The 13,505-nt window shown below is 35.1% G+C and overlaps 1 protein-coding gene across 2 annotated transcripts in view; it reads right to left on the bottom strand.

Moving 5' to 3' along the window:
* The window catches only part of RELN (reelin), a 482,819-nt gene that overhangs the window by 119,630 nt on the left and 349,684 nt on the right, over positions 1–13,505 (bottom strand). The window lies entirely within an intron of this gene.

The raw sequence follows: 13,505 nt of genomic DNA, 5'->3' as shown, positions 1-13,505 counted from the left end.
CCTGTCACTCTCAGTCTCCCCTCCTTCCTAGTGGGGCAGGAGCATCTTGTGACAGTAATGGAACAAGCATGCAGATGGAGGTCTCTCTTCTCTCTCCTGAGATGGCAGAGTAGAAAGATGCAGAGACCCTGGGGTCCCAACTGCCTTGCAAACCTGCTTACCAGTCCTCACTGCCTATCTGAGGGCAATTTGTTATGAGGGACAAATAAGCCTCTTCACTTCTGTGGCTGCCATGGTCCATCCTTTCTTACTGCTTTTGTTGTAACCTAGCACTGAATGCATTTCTAACTGCTACAGCTGCATATGTCATGGGTCTGTATGATACGATACCTACCTGATGTCTTAATCTGAAGCAAAATAGCACAAGAAAAGCACAGACATCTATGCCTTAAAATCTTGACCATTCATAGTACAAGTTCACTCAGTTGTTTATAATTTATTCAAGACTGGCTGAAAGCCAGTAATGTGAGGACTGTTTTTTCCCTCCTGAATACTCTGATGTTCACAATCGGGAGTTTTAAGGGAGAGAATTTCATAGACTGCTATCCCTTTAATTTCCAAAACTGCTCCTCTTGGCTGCTTACCTAAGTCCAGATATGTTTATGAAGGCAAAAATGAATCTGAACTTCTTCTCTGCTACAATCACAGAAACAAAAAAGAATAGTCCACACCAGCATTTTGAGGAGAAATTCTTGAGACAGAATGCATTGGGAATCAGGAGGCTTAGTTTTATTCTGTTCATTTGCAAGAGCAGCTCACCAATAAAAGAACAATAAAAAAGCTCTTGCATCCAATTACAAGATTTAATAAGAGAATGGGAATAACTCTTTCTACTAGGAGGAAATTGCCTCTCTGTGCCTTTTCATTTTTGCCTCCAAAAAGGCTAGCAGGCTCTCAGTTATCACTGTGGTAAAACGGATGACACCATAATGTAACTTGAGTCTCCATCATTCTATGCTTAGCCCACAGCATAACTCCTCCTGCCCATCCCTCACTTAACCTCGTGTCTTACTGAGGATCTACTGTCCTGAGCAGGCTGGGGGCCTTTCCACAGGGAGTGATCATGTCTCCTTCATCTCTGCCTTCTCTAAGGTGCTGAGAGCCCTGTGCACCTCACAGAAGCACGTGGCGTTGCTGCAGGACACCATGGTTTTCCAATAGCTGGATGATCTCATCTGACTTTTGAGTCAAGCCCATCAGGGATTCTTAACACTGTGTCCTGGAGAAGGAAAACCCAGAGGCTGAGCTGCTAGCCCAGGGTCACATAGTTACTAAAAAGCTAGAAACTAGGCCTCCTGATTTCTACTTTGAGGTCCTTATCACTATGTCATGCCAATCAAAGGCACTTACAGAATGTTAAATAAAATAAGCACATGAGTGAGGTCTCTCAACTGGGGAGATGGCAAGTTTTACAAAATCATAGTTACTTAAATGCTGTAATGGACACAGACAAGGTTTGGGGTTATCTTCATTTAAAAATCATTCTTTCTGCATTTTTCCAGCACCTCTTTCCCATCTCCAGAAAAAAGCCTCTTTTATCTGAAAGGCAGGTACATGTAACAAAGCAAGAGGGAGAACACCTGGGCTACAGATTCACGTGAAACGGCCCAACCTACCTACGGACTGAGCCATTTTTGACAATTGATCCCATCTCTTTAAGAATGTGATTGAAGTTTCACAGTCAATGTGCCACCAGAGAAAACAAATGCACCAATAGTTATAGTTCTTAGAAACCTAAGTAATATTCTACTATTTTCATGAATCTCACAGAAAAGAGCAGCTCTGCAAAACTCATTTCCAGAGAAACAGAAGAGCAACACAAAGTTGTTTTTGTTTTGATACCATTCAGAAGTCATATTTATCTGCTAGAAGGACATATGAATGAATTTAAGTCTCTCTAATAAAATACCTTATTTTGGTTTTGTTCTTGTAATCATCAAAGGAATGTTTACTAGTGTTGGCAGAAAAACAATGTTGTGGAATTAGAGGCAGCATTTTAACTTGTTTGTTATTTCTGTAATATTATATCTCAAAACAGAAATAGCCATGCTACTTTAGTGGATTACATAAATTTTACACTTATTGGAAAAAATATGACAATATAGAAGTCTCTTTTAAAAAGTAAAAATTCACAGTTCTATAACCTGGAGATGACTGCTGCTAACATTTTTGTATAAATATTTCTAGACTTATGTTCATACACATAAATATGCACACACATTCACACTCACTTTTCCTTCTTTTAAAAATATAATTATAAAATTGTAATAAGCCTGCTCTTTTTTCTTCTCACAACGACTTCATTGCCATCTTTCTAAATTGGAAAAATAAGGTGAGACACTTTCATTTTTAATGAATAAAGCCACTCTCCGGGTATGGAACTCTTGGGAGATTGTCTCCATTTTTTATTGCTATAAACAAGGCTTCTGTAATATGCATCCTGGTATATCTTTTTTGTACATGTCTAATTATTTCCTTAGGATGAATTTCTAGAAGCAGAATTCCTTGGTCAAAGCAAAATTTTAAAGTGAGCACTTATTGCCAGTTTGCCCTCCAAAAAGGTTGTACTAAATTACACTTACCAAAAACACTTACAATGCCTGAGCTGCCCATTCTTACACTTATCAATACTGCACATTGGCGATATTTTTAATTTTATTTCTGAATCCCACTTAGATACTTAGTCCAAATGGAGATTTTTAAGGAAATCTAACTTTAGAGAAATAAATGACTCAAAAGTCAACACTGGACATCAATCAGGACATGAGTCTTGGAATGCGGACATTTAATCTGTTCCTTCTGCAGGCCCTAAGTCTTTGTCCTTCAGTATGTGTCTTCCATTGCCCATTTCTCTACTGCAGCACCCTATTCCGAGCACATGCACATGACACTGTTAGCCTCCATGCCCAGCAGCTTCCACTGCTTCTCCTATTACCCTCTACCGACTATCCTCACACAGCAGCCACAGTTAGTTTTAAAATGTATTTTAAAAGTATGATCATGTCATTTCTCTACAAATTATGTACTGGATTTCTGTAAAACTTAGAATAAAATCCAAAATCTTTTGGTGGCTCTAAAGGCTCTACACAATCTAGCTCCCTGCCTGCCTCAGGGCCTTTGCCCTTGCTTTCTCTTCTCCTGCAATGCTTGCACATTTTTACATCATTATCTCTTTCTCATCATTTTGCTCTCTAATGTAAGGCCCCCCATGAGAACCTTCTCCACCACATTACCCAAGATAGTCCCATTCTTCACTTACACCACCTAATACTATTCTCTTGCCCTCATCGCACTTAACATTATATGAAGTATTAGTATGAATTTGCTTACTTGTTTACTGTTATTTCTCTCTAGAATGTAAGCTTTACAAACAAAGGACTTCTATATCTTTCTCTCCAATACCAACTGCTACACCTCAAGCATAAATAGTGCCTATAGTGCAATCAAAAAACAGTTGAATGTACAAATTAGTCTACTAATGTGTTGGGAAAACTGGACAGCTACATGTAAAAGAACGAAGCTGGATTATTGTCTAACTCCATACACAAAGGAAACTCAAAATGGTTCAAAGACCTCAATGTAAGACATAAAACTATAAAACTCTTAGAAGAAGACATAGGCAAAAATCTCTTGAACATTAATATGAGTAATTTTTTTCCTGGACATATCTCCTCAGGCAAGGGAAACAAAAAATGAACAAGTGGGACTACATCAAACTAAAAACTTATGTACAGCAAAGGACATCATCAGCTACCTACAGTATGGGAGATATATTCATAAATGACTCATCTAGTAAGGGGTTATATATATACCCAAAATATATAAAGAACTCATACGCATCAATACCCCAAAAAACAAATAACCCAATTAAGAAATAGGCAGAGGACCTAAACAGACATATCTACAAAGAAGAAATACAAATGACCAACAGGCACATGAAAAAATTCTCCACACTGCTAGTCATTAGGGAAATGCAAATCAAAACCCCAAGGAGATATCAATCATCTCACACCAGTTAGGATGGCCAACATCCAAAAGACAATAAATAACAAGTGTTGGTGAGGATGTGGAGAGATGGGAACTCTCCTACATTGTTGGCGAGAATGCAAATTGGTGCAACCACTGTGGAAAGCAGTATGGAGGGTCCTCAAAAAACTATAAATAGGAATACCATTTGTCCCAGTAATTCCCGTCCCAGGAATTTACCTGAAGAAAACAAAATCCCTCATTCAAAAAGACATATGCACACTTATATTTATTATAGCACTATTTACAATAGCCAAGACATGGAAGCAACCTAAGAGTCCATCAGTAGATGAATGGGTAAAGAAGATGCAGTACATATACATAATGGAATATTATTCAGCCATAAAAAGAAAAGATATCCTGACATTTGCAACAACATGGATAGATCTAGATGGTGTTATGCACAGTGAAATAAACCAGGCAGAGAAAGACAAATACCTTATGATTTCACTTATTTGTGGAATATAAAAGCAAAGCAAAATAGAAGGAACAAAATAGCAGTAGACTCACAGACACTGAGAAGAGACTAGTGGTGACCAAGGTGATGGAGAGGGGGATAAAGGGGCACAATAATTCGCAATCACAATATAAGTTGGTCATAGGGATGGTAGTACTGCATGGAGAATGAAGTCGACATCATTCTACATTGATAGATAGTAACTATCCTAGAGGGCGTGAGGATTTACTAATATGGGTAACTGTTGAAACCACTGTGTTGTACATTTGAAACCAATATAAGATTGCACATCAATACTTCAATAAAAAAATTAGTCTACCAATTAATGAAAAACTTTGTGTAATGAAATCCTCATGGTGAGAAAGCCCAATAAGGCTCTATTTTAGAATGCCACTTATAAATCTTTTTGGGTAATATTCAATTATGTGAGCAATTTTATAGAGACACTGATATACCCAGGAACTAAAAATACTCTTCACAGTTGTTGAAAATAATCGTAAGTGGCTTTTCAGTTTGTCACTCAACATCTATCTGCTAAGCTTCCTAGAATGATCACTTACTGTGAAGTGGTAGTTGAAGCGGCTCTTGGGAACTATCTCACCCAAACTGACTTCCTTCAGCTGCATAATTTAGGTTGATTTACTGTTCTTTTTAATAGTTTTTGTAAAAAAAAATCCTGAGAAACTAATTACACCAGTGAAATTTCTATATAAGTTATAGGTTGATGCTCAATGAAAGAATAATCCTAAAGTTGACTATTATTTATATCCATAGGTAGATCCATCTTATAAAGGGATAGTCAGGAATTTGTCTTTCTTATAACCTAAGGGATCAAATTTCAACTGGGCACTAACTCAACCTCTCCTTTGCCCAACGTCCATTTCTTACAGTGGTATCAGGCAACCTCCTTGACTGATCATAAGATCAGTCCAAAGGAATACAGATTTGCACGTAGTAAAGACTATTTGACTCTAAACCACTTAAGACATATATTCCTATTTAAAAAAATTACCCAAAGGCAGCAGAAGGAAAGATAGATCTCACTAAAAAATGTTTGGCCCATTGATTGCTAAATGTATGTTAGATCCTCTTGGGGTACTGAATGTCCCCAAAGATGCAAGTTAGGTCTGTGCAAACACGAAGTCTGAAGGTATTTCTCCATGTTAGTTAGGAATCCTTTTTTTAAATGTTATCATGTATTTTTTGTGTTTCCATTATTACATCATTGTTAATTCCTGATGGTTCTTATAACCTAGAAGTACCTTAACAACTAATTTATAGTTCCTTTTGCATATCTTAAAACACATTTCACCCCATCACTCAATCCTGCTGTACTATTATGTTACTATTATATAACACTAAGTTACAGGTTTTCTTTAATTGTTAATAGAGCCACAGTACTATTTCCTATCTTAGTACAAATGAACTACATATTTGATTTATGTTATGAGATAAACAGGCTTTGAGGATCCTTTCAGCCTTGGATTTTCCTCTAGATGACTCTTGCTTCTCATAAAATATGCAAACACCTTTTTCTTGTCCATGCTTACAGATGCCCATGAGATACAAATATATACTTTCTTAAAATCCACGTATATAATAGATATATAACATTATATTAGTGTCAAGTATACATTAGGATTCAATATTTGTATATTTTGTGAAATGATCACAGTAAGTCTGGTTAACATCTGTTCCCATATATAGTCACTAATTTTTTTTTTCTTGTGACGACTTTCAAGATTTACCCTCTAAGCAACTTTCAAGTATGCAATATAAATATTAAGTATAGTCACCATGTTGCACCTTACAGCCCTATGCATTATTTATTTTGTAACTGGCGGTGTATACCTTTGATTCCCTTCATCCATTTCACCCAACCCCCACTCCCTCTGGCAACTACCAATCTGTGCATCCTAGAGTTTTTTTGTTTGTTTGTTTTAGATTTTACATATTAGTGAGATTATATGGTAATTGTCTTTGACTTATTCCACTTAGCATGCACTCAAAGTTCATCCATGTAATCACTAGCAAGATTTCATCCTTTTTTAAAATGGCTGAATAGTATTCTACTATATATACAACATCTTCTTTATCCATTCATCCATCAATAGATACTGAGTTTGTTTCTGTATCTTTGCTATTGTAAATAATGCTGCAGTATGAACATGGAGGTGCATATGTCTTCTCAAGACAGTGATTTTGTTTCCTTCCAATATCTAACCTGAAAAGGAATTGCTGGATTCTATGGTAGTTTTATTTCTAACTTTTTGAGGAACTTCCATGCTGTTTTCCATAATGGCTGCCCAATTTACATTTCCACCAACAATGCACAAGGGTTCCCTATTCTCCATGTCTTCACCAACACTTGTATTTCTTGTCTTTTTGATGATAGTCATTAAAGAGGTATAAGGTGATATCTCATTGTAGTTTTGATTTTCATTTCTCTGATTAGTGATATTGTACTTTTTCAAGTATTTGTCCATTTGTAGGTCTTCTTGGGGAAATGTTTATTTATATCCTTTGCATATTTTTAAATCAGATTGTTTTTTCTTTTGCTATTGAGTTGTATGAATTCTTTATACACCTTAGATATTGACTCCTTATTGGTTAACATATCTTCTCCTATTTTGTAGGGTGCCTTTTCATTTGGTTGGTGGTTTCCTTTACTGCACAGAAGATTTTTAATTTAATGCAGTCCCACTAACTGATTTTTGCTTTTGTTGCATTTGCTTTTGTGTCACATCCAAAATATCATTGCCAAGATCCACTGTCAGGGCACTTACATTTTCCTCTAGGAGTTTTATGGCTTCAGGTCTTATAGTCAAGTCTTTAACTCATTTCTTGAGCTATTTTTTGTGTATGGTGTAAGACAGTGGTCCAGTTTCATTCTTTTGCATGAGGCTGTTTGGTTTTCTAAACACTGCTTGTTGAAGATATTATCCTTTCCCTCTTGTGTATTCTTGGTTCTTTAGGCAAAAATTAACTGACCACATATGCATGAGTTTATTTCTGGGCTCTCTATTCTTTTCTCTAGTAATCTATGTGTCTGTTTTTATGATAATACCATACTGTTTTGATCATTGCAGCTTTGTAATATAGTTTGAAACCAGTTAGTGTCATGACTCCAGCTTTGTTCTTCTTTCCTATGATTTCTTTGGCTTATATTGATAAGATTGCTTTCAGGGTCTTTTGTGGTCCCATAAAAATTTTAGGGTTGTTTGTTTTATTTCTGTGAAAAATGCCTTTGGAATTTTGATAGGGATTGCACAGAAACTATAGATTGCTTTGGGTATTATGGACATTTAATCAATATTAATTCTTCCAATCCATGAACATGGACAATATTTCTATTTATTTGTGTCTTCTTCAATTTCTTTAATCAAAACTTTATAGTTTTCAGTGTGCGGGCCTTTTACCTCCTTGGTTAAATTTAATCCTGGGTAATTTTTTTGATGCCATTGTAAATGTGATTGTTTTCTTAATTTCTCTTTTGGCTACTTTGTTATTAGTGTATAGAAATGCAACAGATTTCTGTATTGATTTTGTATCTTGCAACTGTACCAAATTTGTTTATTGATTGAGTCTTTAGGGTTTTCCATGTATAATATCATGTCATCTGCAAATAGAGACAGTTTTACTTCTTCCTTTCTGATTTGGAGCCCTTCATTTCTTTTTGTTACCTGATCACTCTGGCTAGGACTTTCAGTACCATGTTGAATAAAATTAGTGAGAGTGGGCATCTATGTCTTGTCCCTGGTCTATTATGTTGAGGTATACTACCTTTATACCCATGTTGAGAGTTTTTATCATAAATTGGTATTGAATTTTGTCAGAGGCTTTTCCTACATCTATGAGATGATTATATGATTTTTATCCTAAATTTGTTTATATGGTGATTGATTTGCACATGTGGAACCATCTTTGCATCCCTGGAATAAATCCCACTCAATCATGCTGCTTGATCCTTTTAATATATTGTTGAATTTGACTTGGTAATACCTTGTTGAGGATTTTTGCATTTATGCTCATCAGGGATATTGGCTTGTAATTTTCTTTTCTTGTGGTGTCCTTGTTTGGTTTTGATATTAGGGTAGTGCTGGCCTCATAAAATGAGTTTGGAAGATTCCAATTTTTTCAAATGCTTTGAGAGGGATTAATATTCATTATTTTGTAAATGTTTGGAAGAAATCACTAATGAAGCCATCTGGTACCAGACTTTTATTATGGGAGGCTTTTAATTACTCATTCAATCTTCTTACTAGTAATTGGCCTGTTCAGATTTTCTGTTTCTTCCTGATTGAGTCTCAGTAGGTTGTATGTTTCTAGGAATTTATCCATTTCCTCTAGGCTGTCCAATTTGTTGGCATATAATTGGTCATAGTAGTTTTTATGTTGTATCAGTCGTAACGTCTCCTCTTTCATTTCTGATTATATTTATTTGAATCCTCTCTTTTTTGATAAGTCTAGCTAAAGTTTTGTCTATTTGTTTATCTTTTCAAAAACCACTCTTAAGTTTCATTGATATTGTTCTATTACCATTTTAATTTCTATTTCATTTATTTTCACTATGATCCTTGTTGCTTCCTTCCTCCTACTAACTTTGGGCTTAGTTTTTCTTCTTTATTTAGTTCCTTGAAGTGTAAAATGAGTTTGTTTATTTGAGATCTTTGTTGTTTCTTAATTGAAGCATTTATTGTTATGAATTTCTCTCAGAACTGCCTTTGCTACACCTCATACATTCTGGTATGTTGTATTTCCATTTTTACTTCAAATATCTCAAGATATTTTTTAATTTTTCTTTTGATTTTATTGACCCATTGGTTGTTGAGTAGCATGTTATTTAATCTTCATGTTTGTGAATTTTCTAGTTTTGTTCTTGTAATTGGTTTTTAGTTTCATGCCACTGTGGTGGGAAAAATTGCTAGATATGATTTCAATATTCTTAAGTTTATCAAGACTTGTTTTTTGATCTAATGTATAACCTATCCTAGAGAAGAATATGTATTCTACTGATTTTATATGCAATATTCTATAAATGTCTGTTAAGCCCATCTGGTCTAACACATTGTTTAAGTCCATGTTTTCTTATTGATTCTACCTGGATGATCTATCCATTATTAAAAGTGGGGTTCTGAAGTCTTACTATTATTGTATTCTCCCTTCAAGTCTATTAATATTTGCTTTATATATTTAGTTGCTTCTATGTTGTTGGTACATAAGTATTCATCAATGCTATATTCTCTTGTTGGATTGACTCCTTTATTGCTGTATAATAACCAGTGTCTCTTATTAGTCTTTGTCTTCAAGTCTATTTAAAGTTTATCCTTGCTTTCTCTTGGCTTCCATTTGTATGGATATCATCTTTTTCTCCATCCCTTCAATTTCAGTCTGCATGCAATCTTAAAGACGAAGTGCTTCTCTTGTACGTAGCATATAGTTGGGTTTTATTGTTCAATACAAATACCCATTCTATGTTATTAAATTGGGAAATTCAGTCCATTAACATTTGAAGTACTTATTGAGAAGTGTGGATTTACTATTGCCATTTTGTTAATTGTTTTCTGGTTGTTTTGTAATTCCTTTGTTCCTTTCTTCGTCCTTTTCTCTTTTCCTATGTGATTTGATGATTTTCTGTATGTTTAGATTCCTTTCTCCTCTTTTAAGCATTTAGTATAGGTTTTTGTTTTGTGGTCACCATGAGGCTTATATAAAACATATATATAACAGTGTATTTTTAAAATTAAAGTATCATTGATATACAATCTTATGTTGGTTTCAAATATACAACACAGTGGTTCAACAGTTACCCATATTATTAAATTCTCACCCCCTCTGGTATGGTCGTCACTATCTATCAATAAAGTAAGATGTTACAGAATCATTAACTATTATCTGTGCTGTACTACCATCCCCGTGACCAACTTATATTGTGATTGTGAATTATTGTGCCCCTTTATCCCCTTCCCCACCCCTACCCACCCACCCCAACCCCTCCTTCTTGATAACCACAGTCCCTTCTCAGTGTCTATGAGTCTACTGCTATTTTGTTCCTTCTGTTTTGTTTTGTATAATAGTGTATTTTAAGCTGATTAATGACTTAAGTTTGAATTATACTAAAGTTCTACATTTTTACTCCCTCCCATGTTTTATGTCTTTAATGTCACAACTTACATTTTTAATTTTCTGTATCCATTAACAAATTATCATTATTATAGTGACTTTTACTACTTTTGTCTTTTAATCTTCATATTAGATTTATAAGTGATTTACCCACCACCATTATAACATTAGAGTATTCTCAATTTAACTGTATGTTTTCCTTTACCAGTAAGATCTATACTTTCATATGTTCTCCTGTTACTAATTAGCATCCTTTTGTTTCACCTTGATATTCCTTTAACATTTCTTGTAAGGCTTAGCTAGTGGTGTTGAACTCCTTTAGCTTTTGCTTCTCTGGAAAATTCTTTATCTTAATCTCCCCTACTAAGTGATTGCCAATTCTAATATGTTGTAACCATCATTCCCGTACTTTTTGAAGCCAAAAATCCTACATAATCTGACAGCAATGTCCTTATCGCTTGTATACCTAGCTAGTCTATTAGATAGACAGAAGAGTGTAAATGTCCCTTGGTATCATCACTAATAGTCTTAGTGAGGTAATCTTTAATAAGCCTCAATTAAAAGTATTCCCTTGGTGATCTTAAAATAAATGTAAGAGGTTTTAAAGACTATTTTTAGGACATAAAGCAGATAGAAGTTCTGATTTCAGATACTATGTATGGAAGGAAGGAAAATACTATAAACAGTTAAAAGCAATTCATTTTTCCGTGGGTAAAGTACTCTAAGATGACACATTGTAAAGTGATTTATAGCATATTGACTGTAGTTCTTCTAATGAAAATGCAATTGTCCATGCTTTCCCTGGAGAACACTTAGTAACAAGAATCCACGCTCATGGAAAGTCATGAGTTAGAAAATGAGAACCAAATGAACTCACAGCTGGGAAAGGCCAACAATAATTAATTTAACACCAGACATTTGTAGAGAACATGTATACATTTAAAAATTTCCCTTGAGAGAAGCAAGGTCATTGAAGGGCAGAGGGCACATATGTGAACATGTTCAAAGAATGTTTACTTAATATGATAATATGCTCCAAATGTTTTATATATTAAAAAAAAAACAAGTTGTAGGGACTAGACGGTTATGATAAATAGTTGGTCAATACCATCATTTGAATTTCAATATTGTAACAAGTGTTTCTGAAAAACACTTCCAGAGGGAGTTCACATTGAACTTGGACAATGTATTCTTCAATAGCAGAAGAGAGAAAACAGTGTCATTAAAAGGGGCTTTATTCTGACTCATTGGCTAAGAAAATGGGAACAGTTTGAGATCTTCCATGTTGTTTCATTTTAATGAGCAGCAGAGCATTTTTCATGTCCTTATTAAAGCAGTTAATGTGTTCCTCTAGTCTCATTATCACTGCCAGATACACTCTCTGTTGTTTCATAACCACGACAACTCCTTTTCATTTCAGATAAGATCAGAAAGTCAAAACTGATTGCTCACATGTGGTTGTTAATAAAACTCCTATGGTGCTGCTCAAGGTGGCCATGGGGATTGTACAATTATTTATATTTTCTTATGGTTTTCCATAATTGCTGTGATTGTACTTTCACAGAGTAAATGTATCTCCACCAATTAAAGCAGTGGTGGGTTAAGAATATTCATCAGACTTGTATGAAAAGATATTGTTCTTAGGGTTTTGATCAAAGCACAGAAACTAAAGCGCTGTTATCATGCATTCAACCCAAGTGTTAAATTAAAATGCTCAGCAACTTTGGAGTTTATTTGAGCAGATGTTAACTATTTATGAAAATAAACATGATACAGGACTTGCATTCATGATATGACTCTCTGTTGTATTAAAGTGCTAGAAAAAGACTTCACAAATTTGGAGGATATAGTTGATGGTATATGAGCAATGTCAATTACTGTTAATTCAGGTTGATTTAAATTTTGAGAAGTATATAATTCTAAGAAATCTCATTTTGGTTTACATTTTGCATTTTCTTATTTTGCTTCACCCTTTTATTGTCTTTTAAAGACTCCAGGTCTAAGAAAGAATATCCAAAAACAAGGATCTAGGGCTATCAAGTAAAAAATACACAATATAATCTTTCATACTTTGTCATATAGATTTAATTCTATCTAATTTGACAGTAATCACAGCAAAAGTAACCAGCTGTACTTCTTTTCCATTAGTTGTCATTCTGATGCTAGAATTTCAGCCTGCTGTGTGAAATGTGACTGTCCATGCACAATTCCCATCAAAGGTAATTTTCTGTGCAATGGCGTGTAAAATTTACCTCTAATTATGATAAGGTCACTGATGGGTCATTTATGATATGCTCTCTGGAGACGATTAGGGTGAATAGCCCTCAGTGCGATTCACCTGGAGAATTAAATTGGCCTGACCATGACTCAACAGAAAGTAAAACTCTTAGAAAAATTATTCCTCAATCATGTTTAAACTCGTAAAGGAACCCAGAGAGGGGTAGTATGCACAGTGGTGAAAGCTGTGGGTTTTGGAATTTTGCAGACTTGCATTTTAATTGAGGATCTCTGGGCCTAGAAGCCCTACAATGATCTGGCCTCTCACATCTATTAGCTTCTATTTCTGACATTTCACTCCCTCACTGCCTGGGCTCCAGCACCACCAGCTCGCTTCCTGGTTCGTGAACATGCCACGGTCACTCTTACTTTGGGCATCTTTGTACTTCAAAGTTTCCTGCAGAACTTCACATGTGGCTGGAACTTCCTTGTTCTTCCACTTTCCAATCAGTGGAATGTATCATAGCTACTGTCTGAACCATCTGAACGTGGCCTCATCCTCCCTGCCTAAGAAAACATCTCCTGACTCCAGCGTATTACTACTGTGTCATCCTACTGATGTTCTTTAAGTACTAATCACAGTCCTAAATTTGGTATTTACTGTTTATTGTATAATTAAGTT

Source organism: Manis pentadactyla, chromosome 7 (assembly GCF_030020395.1).
Source record: "Manis pentadactyla isolate mManPen7 chromosome 7, mManPen7.hap1, whole genome shotgun sequence".
Classification (NCBI taxonomy): Eukaryota; Metazoa; Chordata; class Mammalia; order Pholidota; family Manidae; genus Manis; species Manis pentadactyla.
Note: the sequence above shows the minus strand (reverse complement) of the source record. Positions and strands in the feature narration are given on the sequence as shown.